At 37.6% G+C, this 24,984-nt stretch overlaps 1 long non-coding RNA gene across 2 annotated transcripts in view; it reads right to left on the bottom strand.

Moving 5' to 3' along the window:
• Positions 1-24,984, bottom strand: part of LOC138102524 (uncharacterized) — a 617,006-nt gene that overhangs the window by 20,608 nt on the left and 571,414 nt on the right. Inside the window, exon 1 of one of the 2 annotated variants that reach the window (XR_011147430.1) lies at positions 638-814. The exons of the other annotated variant lie outside the window; for it this stretch is intronic. This is a non-coding gene — a long non-coding RNA (uncharacterized lncRNA). Of the gene's footprint in view, positions 1-637; positions 815-24,984 lie in introns of those variants that run through there. 2 annotated transcript variants of the gene reach the window in all.

Below are 24,984 nucleotides of genomic sequence, written 5' to 3'. Positions count from 1 at the left end.
AAATGTAACTGCAAAAGATGCGGGTATCTGCATTTTGAATGAGAAGAACAGCTGGTAGAAACATTCACAGTAAAGTTCATGTTGAGATATCATGATCTTGTCTCCTCCTCCGTACTTATTTCTTGGAAATAAAAGTTCTGTTCCAAACATTAATTTCGAATTTGGTTTTTTTTTTTCACTAAGGAATTGAGCAGTACTTATAATTTTCAGCTTTATATATAAAATGGGATTTTCTTCAGTTTAAGGATGTGTTTTACCTAGTTTTTCCATTAATTCAAATGTTCCGTTAATTCAAATTCATTCTTTTATCCCCCACCAAAAGTGAAATAGATGCCCAAAATTTCAGATGCTCCAGAAAATTCACTGGGGAATTAGTTGTTAATTTTGCCAGAAAAAGGCTTAGAAATGTTGGAATAGATGACAAAATTGATGTAGGGATAGAAGGACAAACAGAATAGTAAAACAGTCCTATTTTCTTTAGCTTCAGAAAAGTTTAGACAAGCTGAAGATATGTTCCTGTGTATTTTTATTTGGTTTTTAGGTTGGGTTTTTTTGTGAATCATTTTCTTATATGTTAAATTTATGGTGCACATACTAAGCACATATAAGTAAATAGAAAGGAAGAGAGAACTCTGACCTTGTGTAGATGCAGAAACAAGGATGACTTTAGCAGAACAGATGAAACAAGGGTTATGATTCCCACTTGCTTCCACTGCAGACCTCTTGACTGAGAGCTGACACTGGGGCTAATATGCAAATGCTATGAAAGGAACATATTGTGAGACAATTTAAAACATTTTGTACTATTTCTGACTCCTATCTCCTCAATGGTGTCATTAGTTTGTAAGCTTCAGCTTCTGTACTCAGCAGTGGTATCATTTACAACAGCTGCTTCTGCTATTGACTGATGAAATTAAAATGCACTTAAAAGCATTAAAAAGAACAGACTTGCAGAATGTTCAGTGAGGATTGACATTACCTTGAGAAACTGTATTGATTTGCTGTATGTATTTATGGGACTTCTTCCATGACAAATTTTTATGGATATTTGAAGGAGGTGAGAAAAAAACCCCACAGCCATGATTCACTTCAAAGACTCCAAGTCCTTAGACTCTTTTTTTCTTTTGTCTACTTCTGAGTGGCAAAACCTGCTACCCTATTTAGAATTATGAGCCTCAAATTTACACAGACAAAGCTTATTCTACAAATAATTGAGTGTAGGAAAATGGCTATTCCTCAACCTTCCTAAAGATACACAGAGTTGGCATTCATACCCTTTTCTGTTACTTTTACCTGTCTCTACTTTGTGCCAGAGACCTTCCTTCTGCATTTCTCCACCTTTTCCTCATCTGGCATGTAGAATAGCAAAAGGAGCTAAATGAGCTCACAGAAAAAACTAACTATTATGTCATTAATGTTTAAACTCCTATTAACTTTCAAGGTAGAAAGTTCAGCATGAAATTACTCAAAGTAGGCTGTCAAAAATTTCATTTGCAAAACCTGTTTTTTCATCATCCTGGCATAGTATTATTGCTATTATTACATAAACAAATAAATATATTTTAAAGGCAGCTTACATGTTGGTATAAAGGTTGTTTTAATAGCATGGTGGCACAAAAAAAATATATATACATTTATAAATAGTAACCATTTGCAATAGAGACAGTACGTGCAATGCAGACAGTATTACCATGATGTTAAATAGGATCTTTATGAGTTCAGTCTCATTATCTTAACAATTTCAGAGAGAACAAGAATATTGATGAGACAAGTCTTCTTGTCCCTTACAACTGAAATAGTGAAGATGTTTCATCAGTAAAATAGTGTCCCTAACTATATCTCATTCTATGATAAATATTACTGTGTAACAGTTAAAATGAAGCATATTAAAAAGTTTATTCTTGAAGCTAAGCTGACCTCATTCATTGAAGTCACGGCTCTAAACATTCCTAACCAAAACAGCTTAAGTCTTTTCTTCTCCACTCTGCTGAGACCCCACTTGCAGTGCTGCATCCAGCTCTGGGGTCGCAGCACAGGAAGGATGGGGACCTGTTGGAGCCAGTCCAGAGCAGGCCACCAAGAAGATCAGAGAGATGGAGCAGGTTTGCCATGAGGAAAGGCTGAGAGAACTGGGGCTGTTCATTCTGGAAAAGAGAAGGCTTTGGGACAACCTAATTGTGGCCTTCAGGTACCTGAAGGGAGCCCACAAGAAAGACGCAAGAGACTTTTTACGAGGGCCTGGAGTGACAGGACAAGGGACAATGGCTTCAAACTGACAGAGAGCAGGTTTAGATTAGATATTAGGAAGAAATTCTTCCCTGTGAAGGTGTCGAGGTCCTGGCACAGGTTTTCCAGAGAATCTGTGGCTGTCCTATCCCTGGAAGTGTCCAAGGCCAGGCTGGATGGGGCTCTGAGCAACCTGGTCTAGTGGAAAGGTGTCCCTGCACGTGGCAGGGAGCTGGAACAAGATGATCTTTAAGGTCCCTTCTAACTGAAACCATTCTGTGATTCCATAATTCATCACATTTCTACCAAACAATAGGCAGATGAGACAAATACCATAAAAATCAAGGTCTGTGTTTCAAGAATATGAAACATGTCTTTTCAAGAAGAATATAAGAGGAGTACAGTCTTTTTATCAAATGTGCTATTGCAAATCAATGCAAAGATTGAAAGATGTCCACAAATAAGTAACAGCTTAGCAACTTTTATACATTAAAGCCCTTGTAGGTGTGGATCTACCATGACTGTTTTCAGGAAATAGATAATTGATATCAGTTAGTGCTATAATACAGCATTTGGAGTTACATCTTTTCATAGAAAATTTATAGATTATTTTTAAAAATTCTTTTGAAATGTCAATGCTTTATGTTATCAGGGAATTTCATCTATCTAAATCTGTCCCTTTGTAAACCAAGCTTTGCTATGACAACATACTACAATTCTATTGAAGGCAATTTGGATTTGACTTAGTGCTTACCTTGTCTTTCTATTATATCTTCTTCATATGTCTTCCTATGCTCTCAAGAACAAAATGGTCTGAGCTTCTCAGACCAATGTTTGGAAAGTCCCAAAAACTTAAAGAGTCTACATAACAGTATCAGCTTTATTTTTGCACATCATCAGGAGTGGTGTTGATCCTTTAAGTGGCACAAAAGAGCTTCACTGAAAATGCAACTTAAAAAATCCATGAAATTCAATCAGCTTATAGATCTGAATGTTCTTTCTTCTCCTTTTATGGTTTAAGAAACAGCACCTAAGCTTGTAAAATGCTGTAAATGGCTGATGTATAAAAGACAGCTTTGAAATAAAGACAGGACAGACTGAGAATAAATAAACTGCTAAATTTTATTTTAAAAAGATGATTTTTTCTGTGTTATTGAAAAAGATATTTTTATATGTTATCTCAAGACACTAGAAGAATTTCAAAGGCTGTTCATGCAAAAGATTTAAATGTATCTTATTTAATTACAGACTTTGAAATGTGACCATATCTTTTAGCATCACCACTTTGAATAAACACAATATATACAGCAGCTTCTCAGTAAGCTGATAGATATTTTGGAAGTGTATTAAATGAATACATTGTGAAGGGGTATTGTTCTATTTATCTTGATAAGAGGATTAAATCCACATGCCCTAAACGAAGGCAAAATGTGCCAGAAAAATGCTGATCACATAGCTGGATTTTCTGCTTCAAACAACAGATTAGAGTCAGTAGAAAGGAAAGATAAAAATTTGTCCAATAGTGCATGAATAGTGAGCCAAAAAAAAAGTCATAAAGCTAACATCTCCAGTAATGTCCTACATTTGTAGTCATAACATTTCAAGCTAAGTAAAATGTTACTTCTCCTTTCCTTTATCAGCTCAGCATTACGCAGTGGTTGGACAGAGGTTACGTGAAAGACAGCCTGTGTTTGGATAAGTGTCTGTTCTTTAATTGCCATGCCTTTTGTTGCTTTAGAAGTAGGGAGTAACCACATTGATAAAGACTGTACAGTTATGTAGAGACCCAGGTAAGCATTGAAGAGCCAGAATTAGAGAGAGTGAGTGGACTCATTTTGTTTGTGAAACATAGAAATACATATGCAAGTACATGTACACATAGATTCATTATTTCTTGTCATAATGTTAGCAGATTTCCATATATCCACATCATGTAGCAATATTGATCCAAACGCTGTGTGTTGGCTCCAAATTGGTCTCAGTTATTTTGACAAGTTATCCAATGACTTAATTCTTGTCTTTGAGATTTTTATTTGGCTACTGGTAGAAAAATAATCAAAGTAAAATATTCCTTACTTTGATCAGTAGTTTTTCCAAAATTTATTTAGTGCCAAATTGTACTAAATAATACTATTTTAGAATACGTTTAGCTTCTTTGGTTTTTTTTGTTGTTCGATTAAGGAATGCCACATCCTAGATTGTTTGAGGAGCTCTATCTGTAGTGTGCCTCACTTTCGTAGTAGTTGCACACCATGTCTACTTTAATCTAATAGAACAACTGATTATATCCAAACCTATCAGCTACAAAGTATTACTATTTAACACCAAGGAGCAAGGGGTCAAACAAACAAACAAAAATAATTTAACCAGACAAAGATGTAATAGCCAGAAAGTAAGCAGCAAAAGGAAATTGGTAGCAAGCTTCTACTCAGTTTCTGCAGTGGCAATCTAGAGATCCTCTTAGGATGAGTGGAATTTCTCAAATTTACTTTTTCTGAGAACACATATTTTTGCCATATTCTCAGATGCATTGAAGAGGTTTTTTGGGTAGGTTTTTTTGGAGTGGAAAAGAACAATTTTTCATATGGATAATTTTCACAGAAGTACTACCTTAAAAAGAGAATTCATTGGGAAACTGAGTTGCTGGAACTACTCATTAAAAGGTCAAATTGACATAGCAGTAGGGTACATACTCCATTATTTGAATTGCCTGTTTCTTGACACTATTACGTAGCTGCTGAAATGCCTACTAGGACAGAGAGAGACACCATGGGCAAAGAAACTAGTGATCTTCAAAGTGGCTGGAAAATGTAGCCCTATGTCATGCTTTCAAATAGGGCTCAATTATTTCTAGAGTAGAAAACTCCCTCAACTAAGAGACAATGGTGAGGTGCCTCAGGTAGGCACGAGGGATGTGAGGAATTGGCAGCATGCAGATTTAGCTGCATGAATACCTGTCCATTAAGCTGTGTACCCCTCTGTACGAAAGAAGCCCAGCCAACTGATCATTGCCCCTCTTTGCCTTCACTAACCTTGTCAAGATACAAAAACCTTCTATAAGCAACAACATTAAAGAGCAAATTTCAGTTTCACCACAGTGCACAACAGGAAAAAGTTTAAAATATTGAGAAGACAGATGAATTGTAAAAATTGTTTCTTATCTTTTATACTAAGATCTAGAACCCTTCCTGCTGGAGTAGACAAGGCAAGTTCCCTCTTGCATCCCACCAAATGATGGCTAAATTAAGTGCATGGACAAGAGTTGGGTCGCCTGCCTGAAGAGAAATCTCAGTGCCTTGCAGATCACATCTGTTTTGAAAGAAAAAGGCATTTTCATTGCTGTGGTCTTAAAACTAGCACATTTGAAATACATAAAGTGCAAGACAATATAAAGAGTCGAAGGGGAGAATTGTGGACTTTCTGTAGCTGCAACACAATTGTGCTTAATCCTCTAAATCAAGCTCTAAACAACCCTGGGAAAAAGGAAGTGATATAGATTCTGAAAATAAAAGCAATCAAATATGATATACATATAGTGGCAGGTAATTTCAAAGCTACTTTCATTGGAATAAGCCAAGATCTGTAAATTTTTTTCAAGCTATTGCAATGAGTACTTAATTGGTTTGTCACAAATACAAGACAAATTGTATGCCAGTCCATTGACCTTCCTTTCCCTATATGTGATATCTGATCTTATTGGTAGAATTTTTGTCAAATATTACTTAGACCTTGACATTTTTTTCTGCTGAATATGGACACAATCTCTGTCCGTCTCCTGATTGTAGTTCCACTACTGTTGTCACTCAATATTTTGACAGAACTCTGAACCATGCAGGTGCTGGTACTGCAGAAAATCATTAACCTGTGAACAGTTTCTGGAAGTCCCTCACCTGTGCTCTCAATGCCTGTGTGAGTTCTGTAGGTAAATGTCATAATGAGGATTTGTACCTGCCTTCTAAGACCATCTCAAAAACGTACTCACCTGTAAATCACGTTGCAAGAATTGTAAAGACATTTCTTCAACAGATGATTAAGAAAAGTTGTGCTGGGCCTCCATCTTTTTGTTCTGTCATCTCATATTTATCACTGGAGGCATGCACTTAGACCAAAATTTCCCTCTCAAATAAGAAATTGGTTTGAGTGAGACTTTATAAATCCATGTATCTAAACCCATATGTAAATGTATGAAAAGTATCTACTAAAAGAAACTCAGAAATAATTGCAAAAGCACTTTCATGAAACATTCTTTTAATTGATGAAAAACATGGGTCTTGCTGGACAGTATTAGTTTGGTTATACCCTTTCATAAATTAAAACTATGATTTCTTCTTCTGTGAAATACATGGACAAGTAAAATTTCACTTCTCACTATGAGAAATTGAGACCAGTTCCTCTGCATAGCTTCCATCTCAACTTATTCAGTGGGCTTAACTGACATGGAAGGTGTCAGAGTCCTTGGCAGACTAGTCTATCAGGTCAGTTCCACTCAGAAAAACAACTGGCACTCTCTAAAATTAGATTTCTGTACTTTGGCATTCTTTGAAATTAGACAAAAATATTTTGCAGAGAGTGCTAAGAAGTTTCAAAGGATAAAGTAAAAATTCAAAGTAAGTAAGCCTTAGAATTTACATCTCCCAAACACCTACAATACACACAACACCTCTAAACAAAAACAATTACATCAATAGAGTGTCACCAGCATAAAGCCTGAGCAATGAACTGTTAAATCAGGCTCTCTAATCTCAGACAAATTACAGTGCTTATGCACTGTTTATCAATATGGCACCAGACTACTTAATCAGGCAAATCTAGGGTTTGGGTTCAATTTTTTGTCTTTTAATGGAAAACCTTGTGTTTCCAATAAAACAGACAAATTAAAGTAAAAATTATACATAAGCATACATTTTCCAATGTATTTTTTTCTTTATAATACTAATTTTCTGGTTTAAAATGTTACCTACAACATCGTATGTTTCACTGCTAATGACTTGAAATAGATTTCTGTAAAATGATAAAATAATATTTGCACAACAAGGAAGACAGTTCTTTGGGGTTTTGATTTGGTTTGGTTTTGGGATTTTTTTTAATTGTGTACAGGAGGGATGAAAAAAAGTAAAATTAGTAAATAACGTTGCTACCAAGTTTTATACAAGTGAGACACTAACTCTCTTTGAACAGAGAATTAGGTACAATGTTGATACTAAGCCTTAACAGAATTGTCAAGCAAGTATTGCTTTCCTAACTTCAAATTTGCTCAAACCTAAAGATATTACCTTTCTGGCTTCTTTGCAAGCAAAGATAAAACTGTTTAAGAACCATAGTGCTATTATTAGTTATCACAGCTACTTTTAATAATCAAAATATTACAGTAAGTAAGGTATACTTGTTCGTTTTCTCAACATTTGACATAAAAAACCTCTTAATATTTAATATTAAACTGATTTTAAAAAACCTACCAGCTTGTATCATCTGACATCTGGGATTTTGGGTTGATTTAAATTAACGTGTCTCTGTTAAAGTCAACAGAGCTGAATTTCAATAGCCATTCATCTGATGCATTATTTCTAAATTGCAAATTGGGGACTTTAAGCTTAAGGAAGGCCAAAAAATTAGCTGAGGATGTTCTTCTAGCCTACTTAAATTAGCATGTAAGAAGTCTTCATGTATTTAAAGCTTAGCTCCTAATCAAGTCTTGATAGAAATGAAGTTACAAATTAGAGCTATTGCTATTTGGTTCATATTAACAAGGACCAGAATCAACACCATTTTCAAATTCAGAGCTTTTTAAACCAAAGTTTAAATGATTGGATGGCAGAAATGAATACAGAACCAAGAGTTTTGCTATACACTCTCTGCTTGCCTTTTTATAATCAGTAATGAGAAAATAAAACATCCTGTACCATGGATAGAAAGAATGCTAGCTGAGACTAAAATGCTTTAAGAGCTGAAAAACAAGTATTTTCAGGAGGACAGATCCTTATATGTCACTGACAGGTGAGGCACAAGAGTGAAGGACCAAAGTTGAATGTGGTGTGGCTCATGGTGATAACCAGGGCTCCACATGCATGTCACATCGTGACTAGCAGTGAAGCTTGTACTGATGGCCCAGGCACTCAGAATCACTGAATATGCTGAATTGGAAGAGACATGGATCACCAGTCCAACTCCTGCACAACCCCGCACAACACCATCCCCAAGAATCACACCATGTGCCTGAGAGCATTTCCCAAACACTCCTTGAACTCTGGGGCTGTCACCACTTCCCTGGGGAGCCCACTCCAATGACAACCACCCTCTGGGTGAAGAACTTTTTCCTAATATCCAACCTAAACCTCCCCTGACACAGGTCCAGCTGTTCCTTTGGGTCTTGTCACTGGTCACCAGAGAGCAGAGATCAGTGTCTGCCCCTCCACTCCCCCTCAAGAGGAAGTTGAAAATAGCAATGAGGTCTCCTATCAGTCTCCTCCAGGCTGAGCAGCCCAAGTGACCTCAGCTGCTCCTCATACAGCCTCCCCTCCAGGCCCATCACCATCTGTATTGCTCTACTTTGGATGCTCTTATATTGTGCTGACTGAAACTTATTATGATATTCAAGGTGAGGCCAAACCAGCACAGACAGCTGCCTGTGGAAGATCTTTGCTTTCCTGCTCTAAGCAGGGGTTTCTGACATGTCCCTTCTGTGTTTGATGAAGTCAAGCATCCCTCCAACCTTGGTTCCCCAGGAAGGACGATGTTTAAAGCCCATCCATGATGTTCTTGAGGTGGTACTGTGAGATTTCTAGTATGTACACAAAATTAATTTGTGCCCAAAAGGGATCCTCCAACACTAAATCACTAGTGCTGGCAAACAGTGTCTCTTGCAGGGAACTTACATAGCCTCCCAGTGTTCAAATTCTTAGTACGTTCATAACAAGTGAAGGGGTTTTTTCCACATATAGCTGGCAAAGGCTTGGTAGAATGGTAAGAGGAAACATTGGGCTGCAGCAGACTGATGGTCCGGACACTCACCAAAATACAAGACATCCAAATTCTAGTCCCTTCACAATTAAATCTTTTTAATTATAGGAGAGATTATCAACTACTCAAGAACAGGATACACCTTGCTGTCTCCTATGCTGGTTTTGGCTGGGTAGAGACAATTTTCTTCACAGTGGCTAGTATAGGGCTGTGTTTTGATTTGGTTAAACCATGATACCTGCAAAGAAAGCATTCAAAATTTCTGTGCCAGGAGAGTTAGAAAATTACTGTGTCTGTATGTCCTACTGGATAAGGTCCTTGGGTGGTGGGGTGATTTCCTTCTTTCCAAAGGCTGTTGCAAGAAATTTATGTACTTTGTTTCATCACAATAAGAATTTTCTAAATTAAGAAGATGGTTTTTTTGCCTTCATGTGAGAAGAGCCCAAAACAAAAATTTCTCCTGATGATGGAGTGCCTTTACCAGCAGGGTAAAGTGCCTTTACCAGCATCTTGCACTCCTTGCTTTGCAGCCAGGAACAGGTAAGGTAAAAGCTCAGTTTCCCTCAGTGTCAGGAAGACTTCAGTATAAATTTGCACATCTGACCAGTAGGATATAATGGGCAACTGAAATAACAGACCGTACTGCGCATACCAGGAATGTTCAACACTTACCTATTGGATCAAGACATTGGGGAACAGTGACCCATTTCTTTCTAATTCCTGGATCCCTGTGTGGCTTGAAAATATATTAAATTTTTTGCTGCTTATATGAGGAGACTTTTGACATGGACAGAAGCAGAATGCAATCAGATCCTGAGGTTTAGATGCCTGCAGGCATACACAGTTACTGAGCAGCCTCTCTCAATCCTCCTTTTGGACACATTTGTCTATGCTCACCTATGACTTTTTTAGCTGTCTTAGTGTTTAGAGCCTTTTTACACTAAAAAATGTTTTTCTTTTCTTGTTTGGAGTAGTGAATATAAACAAATATTTTGATTGGCATCAACACGAATGATTTCAGAGAAAAAAATAAAGAGCTAACATTTTTTCATTATCAAGATTTACTTGAAATTAAATTTTAACAACTAAAAATACACAGATAGATGCATATTCATTTTATTCTTCACCACTCAGGTGTGATTAGATTAGCGTTGCATCAATTTCAACAGTGAGCAAAGACTGCCATCTTCTGACTTCCACAATATAGCTGCACAACTGAATATACATCTTAGTTTGCCCTGTTACTGTTTGTAACAGTGCTTCCAACTGAGAAAAGAACAACCTTGGTCACATCTTGATCCTGTTGTCTGAAATACTGTGGCCCAGGGACAGCCTTCATAATACACTGTTCTACCTCTGAAAGAGAAACATTTAGCTATGATAAGTAAAACTTGTTCACTTCTCTGTTTTCTTGCAGAGCTCTTTCTTACATAAATTTGTCACCTCATCCACACTTCCAAAGAAATATTTTCTATTGCTATCAATTAATTGATCAGTTGATAATTTTCTTAGTAACTTTCAAACTAAATGCTTAATGCTGTGACAACACAGAGAAAATGTGTATCTACCTCCCATTAGAGGTCAATAGTAGCCCAGCAACTAATGCTAGTACCTTTAAAATTCCCACCCAAAGATTCAGCTATCTGGCCTGTGAACCTATAAGTAAATATCAGGCAGTTAATCAGATGTCTCAAGCTGTTCACTAAATTTTAACAGATATTACAGGAGATCTGCAGCACATGGAACAGATGTGTCTACATACATTGTGCCCGATTTCCATGCATTTATTACTCAAACAACAGACTAAAATAAATGCACAGGCCTCTTTTAGCAGAAGGGAAGCATAGCTAGCAACATCTAACTGTTGTTTACCACAGTTTTATTCAGACTTAAGCCCCTGGCATGCTGCTGACAGACAGCACAGACAGATCACGAGCTCGAGGTGTAGGAGCTCTGTCTCTGAAGCCCATTACATCCAGATATCACAGAAGGAAATGCAGTCTCTCATAGCAAGCCTTTGGTGGACCTGCCACTGGCACAGAAGACCAGATATCATACACTCAGCAGGAAATCATGTTCTCCACTGCTGAAGACACTGCTAATCCAGCAGGCTTCCCTCACCAGCATTCACAGTCCTTCTGAGCATTGTGTGTCCGACTGTCAGAACAAAACCAGATGCTAAATAAAGTAAAATTCAAACATCTTCTCATCCAAGATTTCTGGTAACAAAAAGAGCACCTTCTCCTTTCTCATAAGGTGCGCAAAGAATGAACTTGAGTTTAAAGAATTATGCAGAAAATCTTGGGCAATTTCACTCTCAAAAATTAAACAAGCTGTAGTATCATATCCTTAATCTATGGATCTGTGTTTAAATGTTTCGGAGTCCAAGAGATGTTTTAACGCTGTAAATATTTCAGAAGTTGGTTTCCTACTTAAAACATTACTTTTTTACATCAATAATCAGCTAGGTAATACCTTGAGCTATAAGGATGATCAGGATTAAATGAGAAACAAAAAGCCTGCATTATCTATCCAGAAAATAATCAGGTCCTAAAATCCCACATTACATGTGTTTATGTGAGTATCTAAACATGACATCATTTAAATACATTCACCCAATGGATTCCGACGTCACTTCAAATCCTCACTTGCATACTAACAGAAATATTATGACAGGAACAAACAAACAAACAAAATGATCATGAATTGCCTACAGGCATTAGGCTGCAGCAACACGAAGTACATTTAAAATCTTTAAAAATTCAAACAGTACAATTTTCTAGTGCTTACATGAGGGTGTTGGGAGTCTTGCCACACCTTTGCCCAAGTTGAATGCTGATACTCTGGGGAAAATTAGTATTAATGCATATTAACAAAGGAACAAGCAGCTAAAAAGTACCCAAGCCACTTTACAGTTCATATAACATCCTGGACATATTCCTTCTTTTTCATAAACTTTAGAATCACATCTTGTGGTGATTGAAAAATATATTCTGGAAGATTAAAAAAAAAAAAAAAAGGAGGATTTTTTTCATAGTCACACATTTACCATACTGCTCATTTGTCTTTCTAATTTTTTCACAGTCATACCCACATTTTTTTCTAACTAGTATCTAACTAGAATTGATTAACTATGTTATGTCAATGAGAAGAAAGCCTCAGGGAATGAAAAAATGAGGTACAGCAAATATAAACAGAGAGTTTATTTTTGTACAGTTACCATATCAATGGATTGCATTTTTTTCTTCTATTTTTTTTCCCTTTTTCTGAAAGTATTTTTAAAGGTAAGCAATAAGATTGGAAATTGTAGTAAGCAATTTGAACTCTCTGAAGTGCTCAGAACTTCAGTGAATGCAATGGATTGCCAAGTACCTTAGGGTGAGACGAATTTGATACAACTTTGTCCTCTGATACCTAATGGGTGTTGATAAGCAAAACTGTTGCAAAAAATGTTGCTTCATGTTGCAAAAACAAAACTATTACAAAATTTGCAAAATGTTGCAAATGCATCCTTCTACATAAAACAGATGAGGATACATGAGGTTATATATGTCTTCATACTCTTCTAGGGCTAAAACAGCTTTTTCAGAATTCCACTCAACTAGACATTTGGCAACATTTCAATCACTTCTTCTTATTTAAATTTAATTATATGGAATTTTGCAAAAGTAAAGTGTAAGTAAAAAAAACCCCAAATCACAGACATTATATGAAACCCAGAGAAATCTTTGGATTTTGTCTTCAGGTGACTTACTAACCTTCTAGATCAGTACTGGAAATTTCCCTACCAATATATGGGTTTTTTTTTCAATTTCATCCTTTTTCTTTCATATCTGACCAGCATAACTGTGATGGCTTTTGGTGCAATGGGTTTAGGCAATTACTCCCACATTATTGTAAGGGCTACCTGAAAATGAGCACGATTTCTGTTCTTTCCTGCATATCTTCTTTAAGAATGTTCTGAAAGGGGGAAATTGGCATGCAATAAAATATTCAAGTAGTCTAATTTCAAAACATTTTCATCTTGTATTTAATTGAAAAGCACATCAATAATAAGAGAAGAGACGTAGCTGTAAAGATCACAACTTCAAAGTATATCATGGATTACACTGCTGGAAACAATGTTTTTCTAGAATACCTTCTATATAACTTAGAATGTATATGAAGGAATACAAAATGTGTGTGAAGAAAGAATCTTCCTTGAATTCAGCTCATTTTGCACAGTGTTATGCACCCAGTTTCAACACAACTATAATTGAATTTAACTAAATTGAAATGGCATTCTCCTAAATAGAGTCACCTAATCTGAGGAGTCCTTTTCATCTCATGTGCAGGGTCTGAACGCAATGCTTGCGGTGTTTTTCTTTTATTAAAAGCTTAATATATGTTCACTAATGTAGGTTAAAACATGGCCTAATTCTTAATCAAATGTTTTTCAGCAGCAGGAGGGCCAACATTCAAATAATGATTAATTGAAAACTTAATTAAATACTTCAAGACATCACATGAAAGTGTTCTGATAAAATTTCAGGTCACACAGTCTGCATCTGAGTCTGAGTAATGAAAATGAAGAATTTGATACAAAAGCCTCTATAGTCAGTAACTGAAATTACCCCAAAGCTGCTGAAGAAAATCTAACTTTGAATATTTTCAATTAAGTTTTCTGGGAGAGTTGTGCCTTACGTGGAATACATAAACAAAGAATTGGCTTTACCTGACCATTCCAAATTGCTGAGTTTCAATGTTTCCTGTGCTGTGGAACAGCACTTTACAAAACTTTATCCGAGACTCCCAGAAAAAAAATATTTTCCCACCCTAATTGGAACTGAGGCTGAAAGATGTAAAGATTGTTGGTTTTAAGTAAATTAAATTTTATGGCTTACATACTTTATTCTGCATGGTTAGTCACAGCATACTGATGGACAGCAATTCACACACCTTCTAAAAACTTCCATATTGTAAAAACAGTCTGATTCATTCAAAACAGAAAACATTTGTTTAGCTATTTTCAATTTATGCCACATTTTTCCCAATCCACAGGTGTTTCATATCATATATGATATAATTTTGATTTAGCACTGTTCATAGCCATTCTGGATGACGGATCCTGCTGATGGTTTGTTTTAAAATCAGTTATGGAGGGTTGAATTAACATTGAGACTCCTGTATGTAATTATGCTGATGTGTGACCTTCCTACATAAAATCTTCAGGACAAGGATTCATTTAATTCACAGAAAATAAATTCAGAGGCAGAGGAGACAAAAAGGGAAGATACAGTAAGAACACTTTACCAAAAGGCTTGTCAGTATGTAAAACAAACAAATAACATTCCTTTGAAAATTAGACTGCCAATGTATTTTTCATGGAGATAAGCTGGGATGGGAGCTGGAGGCGGGACGTATGTGTGTGCTTGCACACACATACACTGAACACATAGCGATACATGGACAGGGCAGGGGGTCATATCCTCAAGCTGCAAAAGGGAGGTTCAAGTTAGACATCAGGAAGAATTTCTTCATAGGAAGGATAATTCCCCAATTTAGTGTTCCCATTGACACCACTCCAAATCATGCACCTCTCCCTCACTCCCACCTCCCCCCACCCCTCCCCTGCAGCTGGATGGAGAGGAGAACTGGAGCAACAAAAGGTAAAGGATCACGGGTTGAGATAAGAACAGTTTACTGGAAACAGCAATGAAGTAAGACAACGAAAAAATACTGAGAGAACAAGAAAAAGGTGAGTTATTTCAAGGTAATTGCTCACACCACCATAGAAAACCCCTGACAATACCTGACCACTCTCTCTGCCTTGAAGAGCCCTGGAAGGGAGCCTTCCCCTGCCCCCCCGCCCCTATCCCGCACCCAGCAGTGATGTAAGGTACAGAATAACCTCTGGTCCATGGTCAGGCCCCCTCCCAGCTACAAAAATTAACCCTGTCCTGGCTGGAACCAGGAAAACATCCCAGCTCACTTCTCTTTTCTAAAGTGATGCTCTGGCCCATTTATTATGTCATATTAGTTGGCACATATTGATCAGCTCTAGCAGTACAAAACTATGTCCACAACACAGACTTCAAAGAACATACTTTGCCAGACTGCTGGAGCTGTGTGTATTCTGTGCCCCAGTGGGCTTCAAGTGCCTTGTTAATGTTCATGTAAAGATGGGATAGGTCTCCCTGCTGGCTGTTATTAAGGTCAATTTCGTAAACATCTATGGATTTTACTTTTCCAGCTCCACTAAGCATTTCATTAAATTGTTTGATTGATTTCCCACTTCTGCCTGGTTCTTGCTCCTGGATGCCTTGATGTCTTTCTCTGAAGTACAGAAAGGAAATTACATTATTATATAAGGAAAAGAGGAATACCGTAGCTTGATTTCCACTGCCAGCAGCAGCATACTATACAGCTTCATACATCTGAGACACATTTATGAAAATAGAGAAATCCATACCTAATACAGAGAAAAGCTCCTCAACTACATAACCTGTCATTCAAGAGAGATAACTCACATTCTTACTATCAAGAAAAGCCAAAATGAAAGAGTGTTTCATAAATAGATTTTTGATGTACAGCTTACAAGGAGATGGTATCACAGTATCCTTCAGTCATATACAAGGATGCCTTAACAGCTGAGACAATGCAGCCTACCTTGCTTCTCATATATTTAGCTATACTGAAGCTCTAATTTAACCTTCCCTGTTTTATTGAAAACAAAACCAAGCCCAGCACTAATCTAAGGAAAAAACAAAAACCAAAAAAACTAACACACCTGCAGACTGTGTGTGATTATCAGCTTTGCCTAGTCATTGAAATTATTCCTTTTTTTTTCAGGAGTCTTCACCAACATGTAGATTTCTTTCTATTACTGGCATCATAATGGCACAATTCTCTCTCTAAAATTAATGTCTCCATAGCTGGCCCTAATCATAGTTTGTATCCTTAGAAGTACAGACTATGTACTGACATCCAGCTATAAAGCTGATAAAAAGGAAACCTCATGTTAGATTGGACTTTGCCTGGAGAGAGTCCCATTCCAACAATCCCACTGCTCTTTAGAAACACAGTTTTAGAGAACCAGAGTGACACCATCTTGATGAACATCCAACCTGTCCCCTGGGGAGCTGTTCTTCAGTCATTTCCTTTCTGAAGCATCGTGTTGCTCAGATCTCTGCAACAGAGATTTAACAGGCTATTAGCTTTTTTTCTCTTCTTAGCTGGAATAAACAGAGAATTTATAATGCATAAATGATTGTTATGATGGATTAGGAAACTATAATTTTTAATCAGGTTTCATCCAGATTTTGTACTGTCTCCTTTTACACCCTCTCCCATAAATCCATGAAAAATGTGGAAAACAAGTGTGTACAATCATCCATTTGTGTCTGTTCCCAAGCGTGAATTCTGACTGCACAAACTGTCCCCTATATGTGGCAGGCCACCCTCTTGCAGTTTGTTTCTTTGTAAGCCAGAGCAGAGAGTACATATGACCCTGAGACCCTTGCATCTGTAGCTCAGTAAATTGTCCTGAGCGCTCTGCTCTGTAGTTCTGGCTCTGGCTGATGGCAGTGGGAGCAGACACACTGGATTGGCATCCACACAGGCAGCCCTGCAACCACCACCCCCTTCAGCCTAATCAGCCTGCACAGATGTTCAGTATCTATGTACCTACCAGAGGTTGCTGGCAGGTGGAGCACGGTAGGACTCTCAAACATCAAATAACTCTGAACAATGACTTTCCTGACTCCCCAGGGAGCTTCAGGAAACATTTGCTTCACATGCACTTGTCAGGTACATCATCTCACATGAATTTTGCTCTGAATGTTCTCCCATCTCCTTTGGTCTCTCATGCTGTCTGTTGATGCATGTAAGTGCACAAAACAGAAATATGGAATTTTTCTTAATTCATTTTCCCTTATCTCAGTGACACATTTGTACACAATATTCAGTGCAGGGTAGAGGCAGTCATCTTCAGTTGTTTTGTTTTTTTTTTTTCCTTTTCCTTCTTTTCATAATAAACTACTTTTTGGCTTATAATGTTTTCATTCCATGAAGTTCTGAGATGATATGCAAAAGGCAGGAATCACTGCATAGGTAACAAAAATGGCAAACATAAAAGAACTGGATATGTTTCCACTCTTACTTACACCTTTTATTAACCTTCTCACTAACATCCACTTGATCTTATACCTCTTTTGGCCTACAAATTATTCTTGCACTTGATCTCTTTTAGGAAACCCTTTCCCTTTATCTGTAAATGCCTTTCGAGGTACCTGATTCAGTATCTTAATCTCTAAAATCCAGTCAATTTACTATCTTGATTCTTTTCAGAGTGGTTTCCATCTTCTCCAAACTGAGTCAATCCAAAATTATTTCAGAAAAAGTCAAAAAGGAGCTGCAGCCATGTTCCAACTTTTCCATTTAAACTTTTCTAACCACTTTACATGTTTCTTGTTTAGTTTGTCATTGGAGATCTGGACACTGTCATAAACTTCATTTTCTTCAGGTTCTTTTTTTAATCTCACTCACACCTGTAATTCTAATGTACATGTCCTTAGGCTAAACACCTTGCTCCTACAAATAGCTGCCTTCCAAAGAAATAATTTTCAAACATCTTGCTTTCTGTTTCTGAGCACTGTGCAATCTCACAGCACTTACTTGCTTCTTTATTTTCCCTCCCACTCCCCTTCACTACTGTCAGCCTTTTACTGTCAGCTTTGACCTGAAAGCTGTGGCTGTCAGGACAGAGAAATTAAAATTCATCCACCTGCATAGGAAGGTAGAGCGGAAGGAGGAGCAGAAGGAGGAGCACAAGGCTGTATTTTCACTGAGACCAGTATTCCCAGTTCAAGCAGGTTATTAAGTTTTATATTTAATTGCTTCACTTATTTTTCACATCTTCAGTTTCTATTTTACCTCTCTTGTTTCGTCTTTGACCTTTATCAAGCAAGGAATAAGAAGTCAAGAGTTTTCACAGTGTGTTTTATTGGGATCCAATTAAAAAATATTATAATCAGTTTTGGAGTTCTCAAAGCAGTGCTGCCACTGAATTTTGGTTTCATTCACAGAATGATAACCTCCTGTAGACTGGGTTTCAATTTTTTTGGTAAAATAAGTTGTTCATCTTTAAAGCCTGGAACAATTTCATTTCCTTGTTCCTTCAACTCTATAGGGTAAAGAACAAAGCTGGCATCTTCCCAGTGAATGTAGCAGATACAGAATTCTCTTTGTAATTTTTAAGAGAAAACAGGCCAGCCTTAAAGGAAAGCTTAAATTTGCCACTTCCTGTAAAGTGATGTGCAAGTAGTAGAGAGTTATTTTCATTTGTGGACAACAATTTGACGTCCAATCAAGGAAGCTCCCATCATCTTGTAAATTCAGACCAGAGCAGTTTTTCTTTGCTCTGGAATATTAATGCTTATTTCTGTGTTGATTTTTCTCTGATGGAAGGCATGCATTCTTGCTATGTAGCCACTATTGAAGAAAAATTAAGCAAAAAACCCAAAGAAACAAGATACAGTGGTTGAGATTAAGATAATGAAGTTTTATTGCATCCAGCTCTGGGGTCTCAACACAGGAAGGACATTGACCTGTTGGAGTGAGTCCAGAAAAAGCCAAAATTATTAGAGGGCTACAGCACCTCTCCAACAAAGACAGGCTGAGAGAACTGGGATTGTTCTGCCTAATAAAGAGAAGGCTTTGGGGTGACCTAATTGTGGGAAAAGCCAGCCCATCTAGGTCCATCTGAATTGACTTGTCTTTGCCCTTCTTTTACATTTGGAAGTACATTCTAATTTAATTGCTGGTAGCTTTAATTTAAAGAACCTCTTAATTCTTGATTTTGGTAATTTTTTTTTCTTTTATCCAAAGTAGTTGGCCCCAAAATTTACCTGAATTCCTTACAAGCTGCCAGATTCCATCTTAAAAAGTACACTTTTTTTTATAGTGCTTAACTGTTTAACTTAGATTGTTTTCCCTGCAGCGGTCAAGACATTAAAGGACACTGTACTGGAGTGATTTATTAATCTTAGCTTTAAGATTTGTGCCCTGTTACATATAACTTTCTTTCTACTTACTTTTAAATTTTTTAATGAATTTCCTTCAAAGAACACACACAATGTTTGGGGTTTTTTTTCCCTCCAGTACTACCTACTTTATTCATCTGTACGTGCCTTAATTAGATTTCAGAAGGAACTAATCTAGAATAACTTCCCTCAATTTGGAATTCTTTTAGCGTGAACATTAACCAGTTTTCCTCGCTTAGTATGTTGCATACGTAACAGCAAAAATGCAAAGAACTCTCACCTCTGACTCATATTTACACATGCCCTTTATTAGAATATTTAATGCAAAATGGCTTCAACAGCACGTTGTCAGAGAAATCAAATATTAAATTTGATTAATAAAGTCTTATTTTTACAATTCCTACAGTATTCAGAAGAAAAAGATATGGATAAGGGTTACAGCAACTTGTTTGTTTATACAATGGATTTGCATCAACATAATGAGTTATTTTGTAGTGAGTTATGACTGGACAACCACTGTTTCGTGCTGAGGAAATGATCACCAATGAAGCTTATGACAAGATATTCCTGGCAGCCCTTAATATTAAGATGTAGTAAAGAAAGTATGTAATGTGCATTTAATTGTAATCAATCACTCATATATAGAAATAGGTACATTTACATGCCCTTGCCTCTCACTACAAAGCTAAATATTTACAAAAATAATGAATATTTATATTTAGAGCTAAAGCCAAGCCATCAGTTTTTCCCAAATGTGACTATGTTCCATGTTCATGTCTTATTTAATATTCACCATTAAATGCAGACATGAATTTCATTGGTGAAATGGAATGTATATTACAGGTTACACAGAGACCTTAAATACAACAACTTACCTTTACACGCATGTAAGTCTATCTTAGCAAACATGCCTTTTTTGTTAGCTACTTATGACTAAAGATGTTCTGAGCGTTTTGCTATTGAATTTAAAGTTGGAAGGATTTGACAGTGAAAACTGTCTTCATGAAAGACTTGAAAGATTAGTCTAAAGTTCCTTTTACTTGATCATTAATATCATCTTGATTTTGTAAGTCTTCCTGAATAGCAATGGGAGCTACATCTGTGAATTATAAGATCTAGCTATCATGAAGTCATTAATTTTAATCCCCCCTAGAAAGGAGAGATTAACTCTAAAGTTAAATCACTGAGCCAAGCATTTGGTTTGGTAAAATTAAATCTCCAATAAATATCTCTCTTGTGGTTTAACCTGACTTTAAATAAATTCAACTCAGACCAATTATACTCTGAAAATAAGTGATACATATGAACTGGGGCAGGATATGAAGTACAAAAAAAACCCAACTGGCATCAAGATGGCATACCTAGACCTGTATGCCTGGTGTCAAGCTATCCACAAGCACTAGAATATGGATTTATTAAAAAAGCAAGGGGGACAGCAAGGACTTCTGTCATTCAAGAATAGAAGACACATATATTTTCTCCCATGAAATCTAAACATCTGGGTTTTTCTGGCTGAAAGATAGACAATATGGCAAAGGTTAAATTCAATAGGAAGGCTTGCAGAAGAGTAAAGCTAACCCCTCTTTGTACTGCCCAAAATGCAGTGATTATGGATGAAGGCTCATATTTCTATTGTTCTAGTAAGGTAAGGCAGCCAGAAGCCAGATCTTCTGTTTTTAAAGAGGTTTTAATAGAGAACCCATGCCAGGGGGATTCCATGTAGGGAGGGGAAGGGACGGGAGGGAATGGGAAGGGAGGGAAAAGAGAGAAGTGGAGTCAAGCTCAATATTACATTCAGGTTGTTTTTATACTTTTTTTCTTCTCAACTGTGCTCCATTCAACTGACTTGTTTTCACTTCAGCAGCTCCCCCCCGTCCTGGATTTCCTTATTCTTTCTGAATGAGATCACAAAAATAAAACAATTATAAATGAAGATATTTTCTGCTCCCAAGTCCTAAAATCATGGAATAGCTCAGCTTGAAATAGACCTCAAAACATCCTGTGATCCTTTTGTGGTAAAGGAAGTCTAGATGAAATTATGTGGCACTATATCCTGCTGCATTTTGGAAACCTCTAATAATGGGGTGTCTAACACACCTCTGGGGAGCTTATTTCCACAAATGATTGCTGCTGTAAAAACTAACTTTCTCATATCGAGAGAAAATCTCTCCTGATGCAACTTGCACCCAACGCCACTTGTCCTCTACATGTGGCTCCTTGTGAGGAGAAAGCCTCTCTGTAAGTACTGGAAAACTGTGACAAGGTTCCTCCAAACGTTCTCCTCTCCAAGTTGAGAAGAGCTAATATCTTCAGTCTTTCCTCATAGGGAAGCTTCTCCAACCCTAAGATCACCTCCCTGTCCCTCCTTTGGACACTCCTGACCTGTCCATGTCTTTTCTGAATTGTAGGAGCCAGAACGGGACACACTGCTCCCGGTGAGGCCTGACAATTTAGTAATTTTCATCATTAATCTGGCAAGAAACTTCTTCTTAAAATATCTGTTAAGACCCAAGGAAAAGTTAATTCACTGGTGTTCTTATGTATTAAAACCTTTTAATTAAAACTTATTAAGTAAATTTTAATTGAAGATAAAGGAATATTACATATAAGCAAGATCTTGATTTTCCTACATTAACACATGATGGAAGGCACTTTACTAATTTAGAATTTTCATTCAAAGTTTTGTGTTAATTTTGTAAATTATCTGTACATATGCTGATATTCCCTGAAGTCTTAGCAAAAGAAAACTTTCAAAATTACTCTGTTACTAAATCTTTGTCAAGAATTGAACTTCTGTGTTGTTAGTGTTAAAAAACTGTGAAATTATAGTTTGGTATTTCCACAGGTAATAGCAATATAGCAGATGCCTGAATTTCATCATTCAGCTGATTGCTTGTCTATTCTATCTGCTTTACAAATGTCAGCCATAATGCATAACACTTCTATTTAGCTCTACTTTGGAACTGGGTACTATTCTGACTCTACTTCTGAAACATTTCTTAATTTCAGTTTCCAGACAGAATTTTAAAAAAATTATTTTAGTTAATAAAGACAAATGTAAATTTTATCTCTCAAGCAACTACTAGTTATTTGCTTTCTACCCTACTTACAGGATGCGCCCAGAAAACTTCCACTGAAAAAGGCTATCAGACATCCAAACAAAATACCCTCCAGCCATAGCATACACAGGTAGAATTTCTGAACGCTTGATTGACCTTGAGGTGTTCAGAATCTCCATTTTGATATTTTCATTTCAAAACAAAGCATTTAATACTCTTATGAGGTGTTACAAACGACCCAGATCCGAAATGGATATGAGTTATCAATTGAGAACATAAATAAATATTTGCTAAGCAAAATAACAGCTCTGGGAGCTTAGCTGTTGTCAGAGGCACGTTCTCGAAATGGCGGATTGGCCTTTTATAGCCACATGGCTGATGCAGCGTATGCCCTGGTTTTGCATGGCCGCGCCCTCTTGTCAATCTTCTGCGAGCCCGCGCTTTTCTGGCTCTGAGGCGATCGGGGTTTGCATGGTCAGCGCTCTCATTGCTTTTATGGTGCTGCTCCCGGAGTCTGGCTGGCAACAGCTCGCTCCCCACAGAACGGGCACTGTCACACAAAACCCACCCAGCCGCCGCGAAACCAAACTGGTACAATCAAAGCCACCCCAACAACATTAAACCTTTAATATATACTATACACTTGATATTTCCACCGGATAATATCATAATACCCAACATTATAATCCCTAACATAACTTATAATAAAATTCATAATTAATACAACATATGACAAAAGCCAACCCTCAAAAAAAATCATTCATAACACCAGGTGAGAGGGACCAATCTGATTTTTATTTATGCCTCAACATATGTTATACACCAGGTGAAGCCTTCCTGTAGGGGCAGTCTATGTGCCGGCAGCCCTGTCCGCGGGGAGGCTTTGCCTGGCAGCCAACCAGGGGAGAGAGAGCGCGTCCATGATGGGGCTGCAAGCGACCCTCCCCTTGCCGGCAGAGCAGAGCCCCGGAGGCCCGGGAAAAAATGCCCAGGAAATCGCGCTATGGGAGGAGCTTTAGCAGATAAAAGCAGTTAACTGCGACACAACCGGGATCATTTTCTTTGCATTTCTGGGAGGGATTAGGGACTCGCTCAGAGGGTCAGCTTGGTCCTCCTTCCCCCCCTCACATTTTTCTTCCCCTGCGGTCCTCCTTCCCTCTCCGCACCTGTCCTGCCCTGCTTCACCGCTTCCCTGAGGCAGCTCGTCGGGCGGCGACCAGATCCGCCACTGTTTCCCTGATGGCGCAGACGCTGCTGTCGTTCGCCGGCGCCGGACACATGCTGCCGCTGCCACTTGGAATTCGCGCCCAGCCCCTCACAAGAGCCGCGCAGGCTCGCCGCGGCTGGCAGCAGCTCGCAGCACGCACATTCCACCTGCCGAGTTGACGCTAACCGGGCGCCCAGGGTAGAGCGATACCGATCTGTCCCTGCCTTCTGTTTCTTTCTCCGTCTCTCTTTTTCCATCTCTGCTCTCTTTTCTATACCCCCTTCGGTAGGAACACTTATCTGTCTTTATCAATAAACAGTTCTCAGATATAATATTGCCTCATTTGCACTTTATTCTTTGTTTGAGAAATCTATCAAAAAGAATCCTCCCCGACTGCCGTTTTACAGCGAGATGGAACACTAGGTAAAAAAAAAAAAAAAAATCTAAAATTGTTCTCTCTATATTTTTCTTCTTCCTTGGTACACCTGCCTGGTTTTAACTCAGACTGGAATGGCTGATTGGAGATTAGACAGCAGTGAGCCAACACAGCACTTACCTTGGCAGCATTAGGAGTAATACACAAAAATTATTTTCAGAGCAATAAAGCATTCTTAACCAATTTTGACAATGAGTCTCAGAGAGGTTTTCTTCAGTATCAGGTATGGGTTTTTACCCGTTTCTCTGCAGAAGTGAGAAAAATTCTGATTGCAGTTGGAGAAATCATCACTGAAAGGAAAAGCTAAAATAGCTTGGTGAAAAGATGAGTTATAGCTGTAGAATTCCAAATCATTTAGGCAATCTAAAATGAAAAAAATGTAATTGCCCAACTGAGTTGATTCAGGCACATGTTTGTGGTGTTTTATACCTTATATACCTTCTTCGTTAAATATATTCATTGCATTACACTGACCATAAAAAAAGCCTAGAATTTGAAATATGTTATTTGTTTTAGTGCAGTTGCCTATAAAATCCTTTTTAGTGGTAGCTTCTTTTTTCAGACATTTGAACTACAATCTGTACAATTCTGTGACAATGACACCATCACTAGGGAATATGTTCTGGTACTACCCAAAGACAAGTCAGAAGTACTTTTTCTAAATTGTGTGCAGTGTTATCATTAAAATTGTCAATGAAACCAAATGTGCTGGTGTGAACAGAACATCTCTTCCATTAACTGCAGTAATTGTAATTTGCATGATACCTTTTACTTTCAGATGTTACACAGACCACACTATGGTTCACTGAGGTTATCAGGTAATTAGGCTTCCATTTTCATGTTACAAGTACATTAAAGGGTCCAGACAAAGACTGAGTATAGGTACTGAGCACACACAAAGAAATAGAGTTTCTGTACCAAGGGACTTACAGCCTGTAAAGGAGAGAAAGAAAAATGGAACAGAGAGATAATAGTGGGAAAAAAGTGAGCAAATGCTCATAGTGGTGCAGATCGAGGAATAAAATCCAAGTCCCCAGTACTAGACTGTGTTAATGCTGCTCCTGTCAAAAAATTAAC

This window comes from Aphelocoma coerulescens, unplaced genomic scaffold (genome assembly GCF_041296385.1).
Source record: "Aphelocoma coerulescens isolate FSJ_1873_10779 unplaced genomic scaffold, UR_Acoe_1.0 HiC_scaffold_78, whole genome shotgun sequence".
Lineage (NCBI taxonomy): Eukaryota > Metazoa > Chordata > Aves > Passeriformes > Corvidae > Aphelocoma > Aphelocoma coerulescens.
The sequence above is the reverse complement of the archived record's forward strand: the minus strand, read 5'-3'. Positions and strand labels throughout refer to the sequence as shown.